This window comes from Hevea brasiliensis, chromosome 7, assembly GCF_030052815.1.
Source record: "Hevea brasiliensis isolate MT/VB/25A 57/8 chromosome 7, ASM3005281v1, whole genome shotgun sequence".
In the NCBI taxonomy this organism is placed as follows: domain Eukaryota; kingdom Viridiplantae; phylum Streptophyta; class Magnoliopsida; order Malpighiales; family Euphorbiaceae; genus Hevea; species Hevea brasiliensis.
The window spans coordinates 9,971,892-9,993,687 of NC_079499.1; the positions used below are offsets into that span (position 1 = coordinate 9,971,892).

Consider the following 21,796-nt stretch of genomic DNA (forward strand, 5'->3'; position numbering starts at 1 on the left):
AGTGTTTTAGCATCTAAAATGTGAATTCAAGAAATAATGGTAATGCATAAGAAAGCTGCACAAGTTATGCAGAATAAATGCTTTACAGAGCAGGTGCATAAGGAGAGTGCATAAGTTGTGCAGTATGGCATGAGTTGCATAAGGTACTGCACAGGTTATTCAGAACATTTGCATAAAGAGTTTCACAGCCTGTGCAGTATATTGAAAAGCTGCAGCATAATGATATATCAAGGAAAAACTTGCAAACACTAGCAGAGGTATGTAAATATATACAATGTATTGACAAGTATGCACAAAAGGGCAGCAAAGGCAATGAGAAGCAATGAAAAACTAATGGAATAGCCATCCAATTGAACTTCAAGAAAACAGAATTCAAGACAAACTAAAATTGTTTCAGCACATCCAAAAAGAAAAACTCTTAGAAGTTGAACAAAAACAAAATAAAAACTAATCTAATTCTATAGTTTTGCCCTTATCCAAAGGTGCTGCTAGAGGACTGGATGGAACTAGTTGCTGCTGAAGGGGTGGTTCTGGAGGAGGTGATAGAGGTAGAGGTGGCATTCCCAGAAAAGCCATGAGCTGCTTCATCATCTCTTTTAACTCTTTCTGCTTATCTCTGGTTTCCATAACAAGATCAAAGAGTTGATCATGACGATCCTTGAGGGTATCAAGACCAGATTCAAGCTTCCTATCCACAAAATATACATCATCACTAAGCCTCTCAAGATAGGTGAATAAGGCTTTAGTGTTGAAGGGAGGAGGTGCTGTGGATGAAGAGGGTCCAGCTGCAGATGGTGTTGACTGTGCAGATTCTACTAGGGTATCCTGTGCAGACTGAGTAGATGGTGCAGGTTCAGTAGAATGCTGTTAGACTGGTGGTACAGATTGTGCCTTTGATTGTGCAGTGGGTCCTATATCTGCTACTGGTTGTGCAGTGTCAGATGGTGGCAAACTGAATCCAGTTTTGGATAACTGAGTAGCATCAAAATATAGAGTATCTGAAATTGCTGGTAGAGGATGCTCTTCCAGATCAAAACCAAAATACTTAGCTATAACAGTTATGAGCCCACCCATGACTATATCACCTACAGATTTGGTAGCAATATGTAACACATGCTCACAGAAGAAGTAACTAGGAGATATTTTGACTTTGTGAAAAGCACACCATAGCATGAACAAGTCAGATTTTCCAATAGCACCAGAACTAGTCCCTCGGCCTAAGATAGTGCTAGTAATAAGCCTATGGATAAATCTAAGTGCTGGGTCTATTATTTGGGAGGCCTTGGATCTGCCAGCATAAAAACTCTGAGATTGGTTTGTAATACTCCTCCAAAATTGAACAGCATTCCAAACACCTTTATTTGCTACCTCTATGCCTGTATATGGTATCCTAAACAATCCATCAATTGCAAACCCAAAAATACTATGAAATTGGTCTAATGATAGCTCTCTATTTTACCCCAAGCACCTAAATTTCATAGTTGGCTTGTAATCTATCTCATGCAATTTCAGAGTAGCAGAAAATGAGGAAATAAATTCCAAAACTAGAGCTGGATAAACTAGTTCTTGTTTTGCACAAATTCCATCCAACCTAGACCATCAAGGTAGGCAACAATATTATCAAATAAACTAACTGATTGGAGGGCATCTGCAGAAATGTACCTAGTGGGTTGCACTTTTCTGTCCTTTAGGCTCTTAAAAGTTTCCTTATGGGTTGCATCAGGAAGGGGCTAAGGTAATTTGGATACCTGTGATGCCACTGCTTAATGTTGCTTCTTGCTAGAGGAGGGTGATTTGGCTTGTAGGGTAGAGGTAGAAACGCTAACCCCCTGTCGTGTGGAAGCTGAAGTTTTGGGGTTTTTGGGTGTAGGCTCTGAAAGTGGAGTAGCAGGTGGGTCTTTTCATTTTATGGGAGGTGGTGCAGAGGCCATGGGTCGGGTTGATTTCGATCGAATTCTCCTTTTATAGGTGGACGTAGGAGGAGGTGGAGGGGTTTATTGTGGAGGAGAATCGGGATTGGGGGCTTGCATTGCTAGGGGTGTGACTTGGAGAGGAGAGCCTTGAGGGGAAGGGGGAGGTGTTTACATGGTGGTTGTCGTCGATGGTGGGAATGGAGGAGGGAAGAAGAAAGTGAAAAAGATAAAGGGAAGTTAGGGCATCGGTCGGTGAAAAGAGGTGTGGGGAGAAGGATTAATGCCAAGAAAAATGAATAGGAGGGAGGTTGTGAACAGGAACGACGGGAAGTGGGAGGTGGGAAAGTGGGGTGCCGAAAATTTTGATTTGCACAAGACATGTGATTTTCTGCATAAGGGGAGAATGGGTGTGCATAAGTTATGCACTCTCTTATGCAAGTTTCGGCAGAAAATGGGAGGTCTAAAAAGTTGGTCGTGCAAAAGTGCATGACTTATGCACTCTCTTATGCAAGTTTCGGCAGAAAATGAGAAGTCTGAAAAATTGGTTATGCAAAAGTGCATAACTTATGCACTTGGTTATGCAGATTTTGGCAGAAAATGGGAGTGTGAAAAGTTGGTCGTACAAAAGTGCATAACTTATGCAAGTTTCGGCAGAAAATGGAATCCCAGAGAATTTGGTTATGCAATAGTGCATAAGCTGTGCACTCTCTTATGCAAGTTTCGGTAGAAAATGGAAATTGGCAAAAATGTGGCGGTGCAGAATTGCATAAGTTATGCACACCCTTATGCAGATTTCTGTAAGAAATGAAATGGAAAAAATTTGGTTATGCAAGATTGCATAAGTTATGCAAAGGCTTATGCAGGTTTCAGCAGAAAAGAAAAAATGGCAAAAATGAGACCTGAAAGCTACATAAGTTATGCAGTTACTTATGCACATTTCAACAAGATTCAGATTACAATAAAAAATGTTTTGCAAGTTTGAAAAATACACTAGGATGAAGAAATGTAATCCTATGAAGCATAAATCATGAGAAATTATCACCAAAAACACATCAATATATACAGAATCCATCACAATTGCACCATACAAGCTTGTAGAAGTAAGTTCTGCATAAGAGACATTTGTGAATTATATCATTTCAACTCAAACTCTGCAAATTAACATTTAGCACATTAAGGCTCAATAAAAATCTGCACAAAGTTGCATTTATCCACAAAAGAAAATAGACTCTCCAAGTTATGCCAAGAAAATGCAGCATGTGCATATTGAATCACACAACCTAAATAAGCTCAAAACTATTAAAATGACCCACTTACCATCATATTAATATGATAAGCACAAATACTTAAAAGTTACACACCTAACCTCAACAAAGAAGCAAATACCATATGCTGCAAACCCTTTTTGCTGAAAATTTTATTTCTCTGCATAAGCCAAGAAGGGGTCCTGCACAGGTTATGCAATGAAAATAAACCAATCTTAGGAGAGTTAATGGATAAAATATCAGATTAAGAGTTACTTTCCAGTAGTGCAACAACCTTCATCCATTGAAATACATCTACAAAGGACAAGATTCAACAATGTCAAAAATTGAATTTAGCGAGATTTAAGATAAAAACAAAAGTAATGCAAATAAAAGTAAATCAACAAAAGCAAAATAAAAGAACTTGGGGTGCCTCCCAAGAGTGCTAATTTATAGTCCTTAGCTGGACTCTTCATACATCTCACTAAAAGGAGGTGAGGGATCAGAGAGCTTATAACAACTTGCTCCTTTTATTGGGTCTCCAGTTATGTAATGTTTCAATCTATGCCCATTGACCTTAAAATTCCCGGATTTTTCACTCCAAATTCCAATTGCTCCATAAGGGAGAACCTTAGAAACTCTATATGGACCAGTCCACCTTGATTTAAGTTTTCCAAGGAACAATTTCAATCTTGAGTTGAACAACAAAACTGAATCACCTTCTTTAAATTCCTTTTTCCTAAGATGCTTATTATGCCAAACTTTAGTTCTTTCTTTATAAATATGGGCACTTTCATAGGCATCCATCCTCAATTCTTCAAGCTCATTAAGTTGCAATAGCCTCTTCTCACCAGCTTGCTTGAGATCAAAATTCAAGGTATGAATGGCCCAATATGCTTTATGCTCTAGCTCCATAGGTAAATGACAAGACTTACCATACACCAACCTAAAGGGAGTAGTTCTTATAGGGGTTTTGTAAGCAGTCCTATATGCCCATAACGCATCATCTAGTTTGACAGACCAATCTTTCCGAGAATTGCTCACTGTTTTCTCTAAGATATTTTTGAGTTCTCTATTAGAAATTTCAACTTGTCTTGAAGTTTGAGGATGGTATGGGGTAGCTATCTTGTGCACTACACCATACTTCCTCATTAAGCTCTCAAATTGCTTATTACAAAAATGTGAATCCCCATCACTAATTACAGCCCTTGGAGCTCCAAATCTACTCAAGATAAATTTCTTTAAGAATTTCACTACCACCTTAGCATCATTAGTTGGAGTTGCAATAGCTTCTACCCACTTTCACACATAGTCAACTCCAACTAGAATGTATTTATTACTATATGAAGGAGGAAATGGGCCCATAAAATCTATTCCCCAGACATCGAATAATTCCACTTCAAGAATATCATTTAGGGGCATTTGATCTCTTTTTGACAGATTTCCACTCCTTTGAAATTTATCGCATTCTAACACAAATTTTCTCACATCTTTAAAAAGATTTGGCCAAAAGAAACCAGCCTGTAGAATTTTACTAGCTGTTTTAGAGATTCCAAAATGTCCTCCATAATCAAAAGCATGGGAGTGTAGAATTTTACTAGCTGTTTTAGAGATTCCAAAATGTCCTCCATAATCAAAAGCATGGGAATGATGCATAACACTCTGTGTCTCCTCATCAGGAATACGTCTTCTTATTAAACCATCACAATATCTCCTAAATAGTAAATGATCATCCCATCTATAAAATTTTGCCTCATGCAAAAACTTTTTCTTTTGTTGCCATGTCATTTCTAGAGGTAAAACTCCACAAGATAGATAATTCACCAAGTCTGCATACCAAGGTAGTTTAGCAACAAGAGAGAAAAATTGTTCATCCAAGAAAAACTCATCAATAGGGACTTCATCCATTTCTTCACCATCCAATTTCAACCTACTAAGATTATCCGCAACTACATTTTCAGCTCCCTTCTTATCTCTAATCTCCAAATCAAACTCTTGTAGCATTAGAATCCACCTAATGAGCCTACATTTAGCCTCCTTTTTACGGAGTAAATACCTGATAGCAGCATGATCTGAAAATATAACCACCTTTGAGTCAATAATGTAAGGTCTGAACTTTTCCAATGCAAAGACAATTGCTAAGAATTCCTTTTCAGTTGTTGCATAATTTGTTTGAGCCTCATCCAGTGTTCTACTAGCATAAAAAATAGCATAAGCCCTTTTGTCTTTTCTTTGACCAAGAATAGCTCCAATTGTATAGTTGCTAGCATCACACATAATTTCAAAAGATAGGCTCCAATCGAGCGGTTGCATGATTGGTGCAGTGATAAGAGCTTGCTTCAACCTATAAAAGGTATCCAAACACTCTTGGTCAAATACAAATGGTATGTCATGACTTAACAAATTAGACAAAGGTTTGGCTATTTTAGAAAAATCCTTAATAAAGCGTCTGTAGAACCCGGCATGCCCTAGAAAACTTCGAATTCCTTTGACATTGGTAGGAGGAGCCATCTTCTCTATCACTTCAACCTTGGCTTTATCAACCTCTATTCCTCTGTTAAACACCAAATGTCCAAGCACTATCCCTTCCTAAACCATGAAATGACACTTTTCCCAGTTTAACACAAGGTCAGTATCTGTACATCGCTGCAAAACTTTAGAAAGGTTAGCCAAGCATATGTCAAATGAAGATCCATAAACATAAAAGTCATCCATAAAAACCTCCATTATATCTTCAATGAAATCTGAGAAGATTACCATCATGCACCTTTGAAAAGTGGCTGGTGCATTACACAACTCAAATGACATCCTCCTATAAGCAAAGGTTCTACATTGACAAGTAAAAGTGGTTTTTTCTTGATCATTTGGATGGATAGGGATTTGAAAAAATCCTGAATACCCATCTAAATAGCAAAAATAAGAATGCCTAGCCAGTCTTTCTAACATTTGATCAATGAAGGGAAGTGGAAAATGATCTTTTCTAGTGGTAATATTTAATTTTCTGTAATCTATGCTCATTCGCCAACTAGTCACTCTTCTGGTGAGAATTAATTCATTATTTTCATTTTTTACCACTGTTATTCCACCCTTTTTTGGGACAACATGTACTGGACTCACCCAAGTACTGTCTGAGATAGGATATATGATCATTGCATCAAGCAACTTCAAAATTTCCTTTTTAACAACTTCTTTCATATTTGGGTTCAATCTCCTCTAATGTTCAATAGATGGCTTACAATTTTCTTCCAAAATAATTCTGTGCATGCAAAAGTGTGGACTTATTCCCTTAATGTCATCTATGGTATATCCTAAAACTTTCCTAAATTGCCTCAACACTCTTAACAACTTATCAACCTCTAAAGTACTCAAGTTTGCATTTACAATTACTAGATAAGTGTTATTGGTGCCAAGAAATTTATACCTGAGCTGAGAAGGAAGTTGTTTAAGTTCTACCTTTAGTGCATCTTCTTCCTTGAATGATGGTTGCTTAGATTCGACTATTTCCTTTTGTGTGAGTTGAAAAAATGGAGCAGAAATGAATGGTGGACTACCCTCTAAATGTTGAGCATATGCAACCACATGATGGTTATCATAGTCTATGCTTCCTCCATGAACCAAGCAATTTTCAAGTGGATCTTCCGGATATCTCTTTTTGAAGTGTTCTTCAACCAGCTCATCAATAATATCAATTCTCAAACAAATATCAGCTTCAGAATGATGCTTCTTCATAGTGTTATTAATATTGAAAACCAATTGATCTTCACTAACTCTAAGAGTCAATTTTTCTCCCTTAACATCAATCAATGCTCCTACTGTAACTAGAAAGCGTATTCCCAAGATAATTGGGATATTAGAATCCTTTTCCATGTCCAAGATGACAAAATCAACAGGTATATAAAACTTCCCAACCTTCAGAGGCACATTCTCTAAAATCTCTTCAGGATACTTAATTGATCTGTCAGCTAACTGAAGAGAAATGTGGGTTGGCTTGAGATCTCCCATATTGAGCTTCTCATAAATAGAGAGGGGTATAAGGCTAACACTAGCCCCTAAATCATATAAAGCTTTTATAGAACATGATTCCCCAATGTGGCATGGAATTGAAAAACTCTCTGGATCCTTGAGCTTTGGAGGAAGTTTCCTTTAGAGGATAGCACTGCATTTTTCTGTCAAAGCTACAGTTTCATGGTCTTCAAGTTTCCTCTTGTTTGAGAGAATTTTTTTTAAGAATTTTGCATAAGAGGGCATTTGTGAAAGAGCATCAATAAAAGACACATTTATGTATAGCTTCTTCAAAACCTCTAAGAACTTTTCAAATTGCTTATCAAGCTTGGCTTTTTGAAATCTTTGTGGATAGGGAAGTTGTGGTTTATAAGGCTCTGGAGGTATATACTTCTCTTCCTTCTCTTCAATTTTTTCTTTACCTTTTTCTGCACTTTCTTGTCTTTCTCTCTCATCAATTTCTTTCTCATTTTCTCTCTTCTCACTATTTTCACTTTTCTTATTTTTTTCACTCTTCTCATTATTTACAACTTTCCCACTTCTTAAAGTAATAGCTTGACACTACTCTCTTGGGTTTTCTGGTTGACTTGGAAGTTTTCCAAAAGACTTGGTACTTGAGGAAGATGCTTGTTGTGCAATCTGATTTTTTAACATTCTGTTATGTGTTTGCATCTGTTCTAGCCTTGCTTTCATCTCTCTCATCTCTTCATCATGCTTAGTTTGGTTAGCAAGAATCTGTTGTAATAAAGCTTCTGTGGTGCAACTTTGTTCTTGCTGTTTTGGTGGAGGATTCATATTTCTCTGCTGAAAATTAGGCAATGGTTGCCTATTTTGCTGATATGGAATTCCTTATTGCTGTTGTGGCTGAAGATTCTAATTTGGGACTTGACTTTGCTGATTTCGCCATGAAAAGTTGGGATGATTCCCCCAAGTTGGATTATAAGTTTGAGAGTAAGGATTCCCTATTTGTTTGTTTCCATAATTACCAACATATGCAGCTTGCTTTCCATAGTCTACTCCACAGCTGGTAGTTCCTTCTGCATAAGCAACTTGTTCTGAACTTCCAGATGATGATGATGAACTAACCAACATACTTAAATCTTCCATCTTCTTAGCCAAAACATTTGTAAGTGCATCAAACTTTGCATTAATCATGTTGAATGGATCAAGGTCATACATTCCAGCAGCTTGCCTCTTTTGAGTTGGAGCTGGTCCTCTTGGACTACTCCAAAGATGAGTATTCTTTGCAATTTTCTCCAATAGCTCATAAGCTTCATCTTCATGCGTCATAATAAATTCTCCTCCTGTTTGAGCATCAATAATCCCTCTAATTGCAGGAGTAACATTGGTGTAAAAATTCTGGTTTATCATCCATTTTGGAATGGCATGATGTGGGCATTGTCTCTCTAATTCCTTCCATCTCATCCATGATTCATAGAGAGTTTCATCTTTTCTTAGTCTAAAAGCTGTCATTTGATTCCTCAATTCTTAAGTTTTTCTAGGTGGAAAATATTGTGCAAGAAATGCATCAGTGAATTGCTCCCAATTTGTAATGGAGTTATGAGGTAAAGAGTCAAGCCAATCCAATGCTCTATCCTTCAAAGAGAATGGGAATAGCTTCAATCTTGCTGCATCATCAGATACTCCAAGTTTTTTTTGCATATCACAAATCATAGCAAACTTCTTTAGATGTGTGTGTGGATTTTCAGAAGGATGTCCCCCAAATTGGGAATTTTGAATCATTTGAAGAACCTCAAAATCCATCTTGTAGTTATTTGCATCAATTCTTAGTCTTGCTATACTCTCTCTCAAGTCATCAAAACGAGGAAAAGCATGATCCATCATACTTCCCCTAGGTACATTAGCATTTACAACCTTTTGACCTTGGGCTACATTTTCATTATTTCGATCATTTCCAGCATTACCACCACCAGTTCTAATTCTTTCATCAGCCATGTCTGCTTTAATTTCAGTTTCTCTCAAGGCTTCTTTCCTTTTTCTGGTTTCTTTCTTATTGGCTCTATAAAATTTCTCAATTTCAGGATTAAACAATAAGGATGTGTCACTTCTGCTTCTAGCTCTTCTCATAAAAGATTAAGAGTACCTAAAAAGAACAAACAAACACAAAATGAAAAGATAACAAAGATAAAACTATAAACAACTAAAATAATCAAGAATTCAATCTTAAACAAACAACTCCCCGTCAACGGCGCCAAAAACTTAATGTGGCCCAATCGCAAGTGCACGGGTCTTACAAGTAATATAGAAAAGATATCGTTCCCACGAGGAGTTGTGTTAATGATTGAATTTTTGATATAAAAATTCTGACTAATTTGAATTATTTTTGAAATTAAAGTAATAAATTGACAGATATTGAAGTGTGAATTCTATATGTGTAAAATTAATAATTTATTCAACAATGTAATGATTTAACTAAATTTGCATCAAATTAAAATAAGCAAATTGAAATATGGAAAGATTTAAAATGGCAAGTAATTAAATTCAATTAGAAATTAACAATGATAAAAAGGGCGATTCTGGAGTTCGGGAATTCATATTCAAGCTATTTGGGGATTTTTAAATTGGTTATCCAATCTTGTGGAACTTACAGGTTTTAAGGAGATTAATTCTTAAATCCTTTGAATACCCTTTCGAGTGGGACAAAGAGTGCCTTAATCAATCTAATCCTACTTTCGTGGAGTTAAAATTAATCAAGACCCATTAAGTTCCTTAATTAATATGTAAATCCTCTTAATCCTTAGTCTATTTATAGATTTAAGTTAATTAAGTCCAATTTCTTGATTATCTATCACAAAGCTTTCTCCTTTCGGTGCTTCAACCATGGATTAAGAACAACACTTAATGGGATCCTACACTAAGCATGTCATTGAGCACAAAAGAAACGAATAAAACTCATTAAAACCACAAAAATATGGATTACCCAATCAAAATCCACAAAATATCTCAAATATTACATCCCAACTCTAAAATCTAATGAAAACTACTCACTATCCATAATATTTACAAGAAATTATGAGTTAATATGGAAATAAATCTTTAATCTAAGCTAAGAACTAAGAAACCTAATACAAGAAACGTAGGAAATATGCAAGAAATGAAAGAAAACTCCAAATCTAGTCTAGAAAATGGAGAGGTGACATTTTTGCTCCCCTTTTTGACTCTTCTGCTGTTGCTCCTTTTCTTTTCTTTTTTTCCTCTCTTTTCTAAAATGAGATAAGGGCCTCTTTATATCTTTTTCTCTGACAAGTAGCCCTAAAATGGTGTGTTTGAGGTGTGTTTTTATGAGGGAGTCTTCTGCCAGCTTATTATGAAGACTTTATGGAGCTGCATAAGTTATGCAGTCCCTTATGCAGTTTTCGGCTAGTTTCTGGGCTCTCTGTGCGAAGCTGCATGAGCAGGGTGCAAGACTGCATAAGTTATGCAGTTTTCCATGAGGTTGCATAAGCAAGGCATGAATCTACATAAGTTATGCAGTAACTTATGCAGATTTAGGCAGGTTTGGAAAATTGTTTCTTCTCCCTGTGTAGAACTGCACAACTTATGCGGTAAGTTATGTGCAATTTGGCCAATGCATACTTCAACTTTGAAACTTGTTTTTGACATCTTTGGCTGTAGAAATCACTCCTCAATGGAAAATTTTCTTTTTTTTAATCCCTCAAAAACACCATTTTTCCTACAAAACAAAGTAAAATTACAAATTAATCCAAAAATTGACAATCATGAAAAATTATCTAAATAACTAATGAAATTAGCTAAAAGTGACTAACAATCAAATAAAATGGCCATGAAATTAAACCTAAATGACTATGCAAAATGGATGTATCAATTATCAGCAGGATACTTTATGGCATCAAAGATATTAAATTTGACAGTCTCTCTATCAAACTCCATAGTTAAGGTACCCTCATCCACATCAATTTTTGTCTTAGCAGTTTTTAGGAAAGGTCTTCCAAACAAAATCAAAGCTGACTTTGATGTGAGAGCACTATCCTCCATGTCCAGAATGTAAAAATCTGCAGGAAAAATCAACTCTCCAACTTGCACCAAAACATCCTCAACTACTCCTAATGGGTAAGCATTAGAACGATCAGTTAACTGAATAATGACACTGGTTTCTTTCAAAGGACCCAAATTCAAAGTCTGGAAAATTGAATATGACATGACATTAATAGATGCTCCTAAATCTGCCATTGCATTTTCAAATTTAGAATCACCTATTCTGCAGGGAATAGAAAACGAACCTGGATCCTTACACTTAGGGGGTAATTTTTGCTAAATTAATGCCGACACATTTTCCCCCACACTGATCTTCTCATTATTCCTCAACTTGCGCTTTGTAGTGCATAATTCCTCAAGGAATTTAGCATACTTGGGAACTTGTTTGATTTCATCAAGTAAAGGTATATTCACCTCCACCTTCCTTAAAGTCTCCAAAATTTCTTTCTCTTGTTCTTCTTTCTTATTTTTAGCCAACCTGCATGGGAATGGAGGAAGAACAGAATTATTAACCTTATTCAGTTTAGGTTCAGTATTTACCTCAACTTCAGGAACTTTAGACTCTTTTGCTCCTTGCTTCTTCTTTTTTATAGGCTCATATGGAGTCTGATTATCAACTTCTTTCCCACTCCGCAATAGTATCGCATTCGAATTTTCTCTAGGATTCATGATTGTTTGTGATGGAAGCTTTCTAGAACCTTGAGCTTCAAGCTTGCTCACAGATGAAGCTAACTAACCAATCTGTCTCTCTATACTTTGAATGCTATTTCTGGTCTCCTATTGAAACTGTTGTGTATTGTTAGCCAAAGCCTTAACAATTTCATCAAGTGACATACCTTGATTTGAGGGAGGCAGAGGTAGAGGTGGTTGATTCACTTGTGGTCTTTGCTGCTGGTATCGATTTTGCATCGATTGATTCCCATAACTCAAATTGGGATGATCTCGCCATCCTGAATTATAAGTATTAGAAAAGGGATCATACCTGCGTTGTGGCTGTCCATAATGTCCATAATATCCCCGACAACGGTGCCAAAATTCTTGATGGCTATCGATTCCACCAGAAATTAAATTAACTGAAATTACAAGTAATGAAATATTTTTTACAATAAGTGGTAAGTCCAGGTCGAACCCTAGAGACTAAATTACTAAATTTTGTACACTTGTGTAATGGAAAAAGAAACAAAGTTTGGGGGGGGGGGTAATTCACAATCCAAAGAAGAAATTAGAAATTAAGAACTAAAATTAAATATGAAACTTTCAAATTAAATAGACTTCAGTCCAAGGTAATTCGCATTCCAATGCATTGATTCATCCTCTTGCAACGCAGGACTCATGTCAGTAGCATGACCCAAACCCGAACAAATTCCACATACCTTAACAGTTTGCATGTTCCCTACAGCCAATTGCCTCACCAAAGAAGTTAAATCAGAAATCTGTTTCTCAAGGTTAAATGTACTTACCTCATTAACCTTCTTAGGTGGGTGATCCATTTTCATTCCAAACTGCTAAGAGTTTGCTGCCATGTTAGCAATCAGCCTCCTTGCCTCTTCTAGTATCTTGTCAACCAAAGCTCCTCCACTGGCAGCATCTATCATATTGTGATCCATTAGTAGAAATCCCTCATAGAAATACTGAATCAACAACAGCTCACTTATTTGATGGTGGGGACAGCTTGCACACAGTTTCTTAACTCGTTCCCAGTACTCATACAAGCTCTCTCCATTGTACTGCTAGATGCCACAAATTTCTTTTCTTATATCGGCAGCATGGGAAGCGGGAAAATACTTCTCAAAAAATATCTGCTTCATCCCATTCCATGAGTTGACGAATCCAGAAGGAAGGTAATATAACCAATCCTTAGCTGCGCCTTCCAGTGAGAAGGAAAAAGCTCGAAGCTTGATTTGATCCTCTGAAACTCCTTGAGGTTTCATGCTGGAACACACAACATGAAATTCTTTTAAATGCTTATGTGGATCCTCACCTGCCAGACCATGAAATTTAGGCAACAAATGGATTAGTCTTGATTTTAACTCAAAAGCAACATTTAAAGTAGGGTATTGAATACACAAAGGCTATTGGTTTAGATCAAGAGCAGCCAACTCTTTCAAAGTTCTAGCAGCCATGGTTTCATTTTCAGAATTTGAATCTGAATACGAACTTAATTCCCTTGGAGATTGGACTCCTTCAGATGTACTTGGAATTTTCTTAGCCTGCTTAGCCAATTTTCTCAACTGTTTAGCTATTTTTTTCTACTTCTGGATCAAAAATCAACTCACCAGATTGAGAAGTTCTTGTCATAAATAAAAAGAGATCAAAGTAAAAACAGAAAAATGCCTCAAAACCCTAGAAAATAATGGAATTTGGGCTCAAGAGAGTGGGGCTAATGAATCTTATAGATTATTGGTCATAATCAGAATGTCGTTTCCTTTAAAATGAATATGGGCCGCCCTCCTAATTCAACCAAAAATCTGTCGATGAATAGTAACACTGTAATTTTTTTCCAAAAACCTGAAAATAGCAACACTTCACAAACAAAATTAATAGCAGAATACCCTAACACTAAAAACACGAAATCCAATGAATTTCAGTCCTCGGCAACTATGCCAAAATTCTTGATGGCTGTCGATTCCACTAGAAATTAAATTAACTGAAATTACCAGTAATGAAAAATTTTCTGCAATAAGTGGTAAGTTCAGGTCAAATCCTAGAGACTGAATTACTAAATTTCGTGCACTTGTGTAATGGAAAAAGAAACAAAGGTTGGGGGGGGGGGGGATAATTCACAATCCAAAGAAGAAATTAGAAATTAAGAACTAAAATTAAATATGAAACTTTCAAATTAAACAAACTTTAGTCCAAGGTAATTCGCATTCCAATGCATTGATTCGATTATAGACAAAAGAAATACAATTATATCTTATTGAATACTTAACGTAGATTTACCAAACAGCGAGGTAAACCCTTGACTTCCCTATACTCATTAATTCGAGCCCAGCACTCTCGTTGACTCTAATTATTAACTGAATTGGTATTAAGCAATCCTCATCAAATTAATAACTGCTTTAAGAATAGGAAGTAGTTAAGCTGAACAATAATAGATGAAGTATAAATCATTTAATTCACCCTATTGTTTCCTTAGGTTATTATTGAAAACTAGGATCATAATCAATAAAATCTAATTGCTACTCATGTTCAATCTTACACAACAATTACGGATTCTGAAGATGAGCTAGCAATTGATCAAATCAAACAATTAACTAATAGGCCTTTTTAGCAAATCATTCAATAGATAAAAAACAATTAAATCAGAAAATAATAGATATTCAAAATTAAATTAAGAACCTGATCTTACAAATCACACATAAGAACTTGAATCTCTTGAACTGAATTAAAAACTTAGTCACTCATGTTCATAGCTTACAGAAAAATTAAAGGAGAAAATTAAAGAAATCTAGAATGTGAATAGAGAACGAAAGTCTAATTCTTTCTTTTTGAGAGGCTGCTCCATGGTCCCTTGTGTCGGCTGCTGCCTCTTCTATTTATAATAAATGGTCTAGGGTTAGGTTTAAGAGTCTCTGTAAAAAACTGCAACTGGAGCAAAATCAGGAAACTGATTGTCGACGGATACACGACCCGTGTGTCACTACACGGCCCAGAGCCGTGTAACTTACTGGAGCTGAATGGATATTTTTTGTATTGGCACAGAAGGTTACACGGGTCTCCAGGATTTACACGGGTCAAGTTACACGGCCCGTGTACTTTGTTTCTTCCTCGGTTCTCTGGATTTCTTCTGACAGAATGTTACACAGGTCAATGGTTGTGCTTACACGACCAGTGTACTTTGTATCAACAACGCTTCTCAATCCTTCGACCTTTCCAAGTTTCCTTCCACACTTCTATGTTCTGGGACTTCACCAAAACCCTGAAAAATACAGCAAGAGTCAAATTAATACAAATTCTGAAAATTTCTCCATTTAACACAATTATTTCAACAACTCTCTAAACATATGCCTAATAGATAATTATACTGTAATCAACTGAATTAGGTAAAAAAAATACCCTAGAAACATTAAATGTGATGAAAGTAATATTAATAAATTATGCACCTATCAAAACTTTTGTATTTGAAGTGTTAAAATAAATATATTGTACATAGCTTTTATAGTTTTATTTCATATACATATATTTACTCCATTATTTGTTTGTGAATTTTATGAAATATTTAAATTTATTTTAAATTTTGAAAATAAAGAAAATAGGGGAAAAAAGGGTTTTTATGAAAATGTGGCTCACTACAAGAGTGTATCGATATGGCAACAGATTTCACCAAAAGATTTCAAAATCCGTTGATACTTTGTGCAAAAAAAGAAATTAGTGTTTAAATTATAAATGAATTTTAAAATCCATTTGCAATTAACCAATGGATTTCAAATCTATTTGTTATTTGTGAGATATTAAAAAAAAAATTAGGCGTTTAAATTATAAATGGTAATTTACCAATAAATTATAAAATCCTTGGCAATTTATGAGAAAAAAATAATGTTTAAATTATCAATGGATTTCAAATTCATTAATAAATTAGCAATAGATTATAAATTTTATTGGTAACTTGTGAGAAAAAAAAAATAGTGATTAAGTTACTAACAGATTTTAAGTTAACAACGAAACTTAAAATTCGTTGGTAAATTTCAGGGAAAAATCTCATCTTTTTTTTTTCAATTATTGATAAATTACAACCAACAGATTCTAAAATTTATTGATAAATTACCAACAAATTTCAAAATTTGTTGGTAATAGTTTGAGAGGAAAAAAAAAAAGTCATTTTACAAAATTTAGCTAAATTGCATATATATGTACCTATAAACACTACTTGTCTTTTATCATTTCTTTCATTCAATTGTTTTCTTCTCTTCCATTTAATCTCTCTCGCTCCTTTTTTTTTTTTCCTCTCTTTCTTCCATTTAATTGTATTGACTCTTTTTTTAATTTTTGTAAGTTATTATTATATGAAATTATAAGATATTATTTTTTATTGTATTTTTAGTTATTTATACTTATTGATTTTAAATTTTAAAAAATTATTTATAATTATAACTTATATAAATATAGATGTACATATATATATATATATATATATATATATATATATATATATATATATATATATAGTGTCATGAAGTTAAAAATATATGGCGATACAATAGCCTCGCGTAAATTCATATAATTGCACTTAAAATTGTATAGTATCCTTTTTTAATTAATAGAACAAAACAAGGATACATTACATGGAAAGTTGGAAAAAAGAATATAGAAAAGCCACACTATTAGTGACTAGTATAATAATTTAACTAAAATTGAATAATAATAATAATAATAATAATAATAATAATAGATTTTATTTAATATATACATATTAATTAATGATAAAAATATAGTTAAAAATATAAAAATAAGATACATTAAAATTTTGAGCAACCCTTTATTATTTCTTTAATTATTTATATTTATTGGTTTCAAATTTAAGATTTTTTTTTAATTGTAATTCATAGATATAAATGTATATATATGATATTAAAAGAGTTATTAAAAATCAATTTTATTAAAATTTTTGTTTAAATATTAGAAAATCAAAGAAATACGCCACTTGTCACAAACTTAAGTGTGCTACTTGGCAACACTTAGTGTGTGCATATATATATATATATATATATATATATATATATATATATAAAGTCTACGTGATCACTATATGACTTGGGGTGAGTATCAATCACTTCAATTTGGTTTGAAAAACAGAAATTACTGAAAGTTCAAATTAAACTGTGGCAGATTATGAGAAAATTAAACTAATTTGGGCTTGATTCTAAATTGTTAAAATTCAAAAATGAAGACTGAAAATTGCAGTCTCTTGACGGCTAGAACCTGTTCAATGTGCTTTGCAGAGACAGTTTCTGAGGTTGGAATTGGAGAATGATGAAATTCATTTGAAGCTAAACTTCTAATTCTTTTTGCTTTATTCTTGTTCGGATTAAATTATCATTATTAGAATTCGTTAATGATTGAATTCCAACAAAATTTTCATATTATTAAAGCATATGTGATTTATTTAAAATTATTAAAGAGATAAAATTTTGAACAAAATTAAATTATAAAAATTAATTAATTTCAATAAAATAAAGAGACTAAATAATAATTTAAGTGATATAAAAATTTATTGATTAACGAAAAGATTAATAAAAAGATTAAATAATTTAACGAATTAAAAGTAAAAGTTAAATAATATATTTTTTAAATAAAGAGGTTTAATAATTATTTTAATTAAAAATTAAATAATAATTTGTACGTAATTCTTATTGTAGATTTTCAATTATATCCACCAATTAGTGTTTTCGTTGTACTATAACTCTGATGCAATGAAAAGGAACGCTGTTGTTAACAAATAACAAAAAATCTTTAATATTAAAATATAGGGTGAATTACCCTGAATTCTTTAAATTTTGTCATTATTCACTTGTTCAACCACAAACTTTGATAATTATATTAATTAATTCCTAAAATTTAGTTTAGCCGAATAAAAGGGTTATAATTTTTTTAAATTATAGTTTAATCTCTTAAATTTAATTAAAAATTTTTAATTTAAATTTGTAATTTCAAAACTAAATAATTTAGATCTTAACATTTTAATAAACCTATAAATTAGCTATCACGTGTTAGAATTCCAATTAAATTATAATTAATTCTTCTAAAAATATCAAAATATTCTTAACATTGTTTTCAATTTAAAAATAATTTAATTACTGAGATTTTATTTTATTAATAATTTAATCTCTATATTTTTAAAATGTGAGTCTCATTAAATTAAAAATTTTAAATTTAAATTATAATTATTAAAATATAAATTAATTACTTTAAAATTCTTAAAAATTTTTGTTAATTACAAAATAATTGAAAACATTGTAACTAATTACAAATAAACCTTTATAATTCCATATAATTCTATTTATGTCATTATTACTTTTATATATATAATATTTTCATATATTATATTGTTATACATAAAAAATAAAATAAAATATGAATTTGGCCCAAATTGTTAATAAAATAAATTTTAGTAACTCAATTGTTTTCAAATTGAAAATATAGTTATATATATATATATATATATATATATATATATATATATATATATATAAGCAATGAATTTTATTAGTAAAATATGACCAACGATAGCTTAGCGTGGGATCATCCAATCTACACCCTGGTCATTAGATCAACCCATTTTGGAATGAGAAATTAATGATGATTCTACGCAAGGATATTAAGTTATAGTTTTATTAAAATATTAAGAACTAAATTACTTAGTTTTATAATTACAGAGACTAAATTTTAGGTTTAACCAAATGTTAAAAATTAAATTATCAATAAAATAAAATTTTATAAACTAAATTATTATTTGATTGAAAATAGAGTTAAAAATATTTTTGATATTTTTTTGCTAGAATTAACAGGGTAGAGACTAACTTATAGGTATATTAAAATATGAAGGACTAAGTTGCTTGATTAACTAAACCTAAGATACTAAATTATAATTTATCTTTTTTTTCATATTTTAGAATATTACGCTAATTAAAAAAGTGAAATGAGAGATATTTTATATTCCTGTAATACCCTACTTCTCCCTTCTCTCTCCCTTATCTCACTATTATATTTCACTCTTATTAAACCTCTTAGCCAGTTATTAAACATCTCCCAAAAAAAAAAGAAGCTAATCAAAGTATTTCAAGGAATAACATCTCTCTTATTAATTTCAATGGAAAGTTTCGACTTCTTTAACACTACCCAATTTACTTTACATTCTCAAACTTAAGCTTTTGCGTGGAGCCATCAACTAGTAGCCCATTCTTGACGATATAACAGTAAAGTTGCCTCCCTTCAATCAAACTTATTCAGTCACAGAAATTTTACTTTCAGCCTCATTATATTAAACAATTCAAAAGTAGTACTAGAGACATTTCGTTCAAAATATTCCCAGAGATCATGGATGTTCAAGAAACCAAGCCCCTGTGCAGCACCTCATCAAAAGCTTTTCGAGCAACCAGACACGCAAATATTTCGCTCAAACCTTAATCATTTTATTGAAAAATACAAATCGAATCCAAAACCCAATTTTATTGCAGTAGAATGAACCATTTGTCCCAACACTATATCATGTTTCTTATAATAAAGAGAACTATATTTGTCTCTTAATAGTGTTGAACACCACACCACCTCCACCTCCATCTTCATGAGCCACTGCCTGTACCCCCACGGTCACAGCATTGCAATCACTACCACTCTACTTTCTTCATTGCAATATTAGTTATGTGAATTCTATATATTTATCCTATCTGCATTGATCACAAAATTTTCAATCCATCAATTTTCTGATTTAGGAGATTCATCTGATGGCAAGAAAGTATGATATATCCTTGATTCTGTTGGTAGATGAAAATCTTTTTTCCATCCAATCTATGTATATGTGGTCATACACATGGATGACTTTGAAGGCAAATGGTATAGAAATGAGCAAGTTTTGATGGGTTTTCAAGGCATATGCGTGACATGAAAGGATCATTGTTTGGAGTGGTTGAGAATTTCCTAGAAATCAGTGGCGACGGAGTGGTTACGTCGTTGAGGAAAGAGTTGAGGTCTAGTTCCTTGGAGTTGTGGAGTTTCTTAGTGAGAGATTGTTAGGTAGATTTTGTCTCAATACAAGGATCTCTTTTTCTATAAACATGATAAAAGAGAAGAGATCTTCGAAATTTCAACTAAAACCCTGTTATACTTAATTAGAATAAATTTTAAGTTTAATATTTATCTCGTAAAAAGATTTAACATAATGTAAAAGTCTCGATTGAGTACTAATCGCTGTTGACATTAAATAATTAAATATTATTATTATTATTATTATTTAATTTTTATTCAAACAGCCATATAAATTAAATTAATGTATATTCTTATTATTATGCTCAGTGGTAGGGTTTTTCTAGACGTCTAATCCTTCATAAGTTTTATTTTTTTTTCTTGACATGTGATGAATTTTTGACAGACTAAAATATGTCATTTAGGAAATTTTTGCCCAATTTCGGTCTACTATAAATTTAAGATATGAAATATATGTTAAATAAAAAAAATGGAAAAATAAAAGAAAATTTATAAGAGTGTATTTCATAAGAAAAGAACAACTCAAATCTCATGGCAAAATGTTTAATTTTACCACTGTATACTTGTTGAGAAAGTTTAATTTAGTATATTTTTAACTTTTTGTTTAAAAGTTTTAATAAAGGACAAAACACATCTGTGTTGGGCACGAAGGAACCAGGGGACAGGAGAATGAGAATTAAATTGTCAATGAAGACAACAATCAATATTACATTAAAGAAAATAGAAAATTAAATATAATCATTAATCTTGACTATACTACAACCAAAAAAATTAATTTCTCCAGACCAAATTAATTTCTCTGGATGCATGCATTGGCTTATTCAACTTCAACACCTACAATGCAAGTTCCGTTGATAGAAAAGTCTTAATTGTTTGCAAGCTTCCCATCGCTTGCCAATGCATATAATTCTTCCTTTAAGAGATCACTCAGTCAGTCTTCCTCTATCATCCATTCAAATACCTGTTGTCACGAAATAACTATTCAAATACCTGATATCTGTGTTGTAAAACCCCTCCACCAAGGTATCCTAGCTCAATGACAAAAACTAGATATATTAATAAAGACGGATTTAAGAATTTATTGAGATACCACAAAAATTCAAGATATATTTATAAAGACAGAAATGAGAATTTATTTATAGAAAATCTATCAACAATGATTAATTATTATATTGAAGCATAAAATAATTTATATTCTATAATTTTACTCTAATTTTTATTTTAAAGAAATCGTAAATATTTTAAAAACCAGTGTATAAAAAATTGTCCCTAGCATTCTTGTTTTGTATATTCTTTAAATTTTAGACTAGCTATAAATATTGTAGTCGGAAAACATACAATCTTAAATTAATTTTAAGTTATATTTGATAATATATATATATATATATATATATATATATATATATATATATATATATATATATATAAAAGGTTTGGATCTCAATTTCAAATAAAATTTTAATTTAAAATGTAATTATCTCTATATTTATTTTATTAATAAAGTATAACTTAATCAATTAAGTGTTGGAATAATATGAATGGCCATATGTAAATAATAATTAAAAATGAAATTAGAAATGTATAAAAATTGACTTGATCCCGCAAACCCTTTGTGTTGTTTCATGAGAAATGCAAAGGAAATACAGAGGAAATTAAATGGAAGAAAAGTGGGAGGAAAAGACGAGGAAAAACTTCATGTGAACTGTAAAGCTCTGGTAAAAGTAAAATTAAAGCTCAGCATCCGCCAAATTACTTTTTATTTTTTCTTAATAATAAATACGTTCATGCCTCCAAACATCTCTTTAATAGGTTGCTCATAAAGGTTAACTTGACGAATATTTAGAATTTTAGACGCAGCCCTCTTTTTTTTAGACACAGCGTTTAGTCATTATGTATTTGTGTATATATATATATATA

At 32.5% G+C, this 21,796-nt stretch overlaps 2 non-coding genes across 2 annotated transcripts; both read left to right on the forward strand.

Annotated features, from left to right (window-relative positions):
- Positions 1–8,540: 8,540 nt before the first annotated feature.
- Positions 8,541–8,647, forward strand: LOC131181963 (small nucleolar RNA R71). The gene has a single exon (XR_009150433.1). It is a non-coding gene; the product is annotated as a small nucleolar RNA R71 (small nucleolar RNA).
- Positions 8,648–12,829: 4,182 nt separating this feature from the next.
- On the forward strand, positions 12,830–12,936 carry LOC131181878 (small nucleolar RNA R71). Its single transcript, XR_009150353.1, has one exon. It is a non-coding gene; the product is annotated as a small nucleolar RNA R71 (small nucleolar RNA).
- Positions 12,937–21,796: the final 8,860 nt, after the last annotated feature.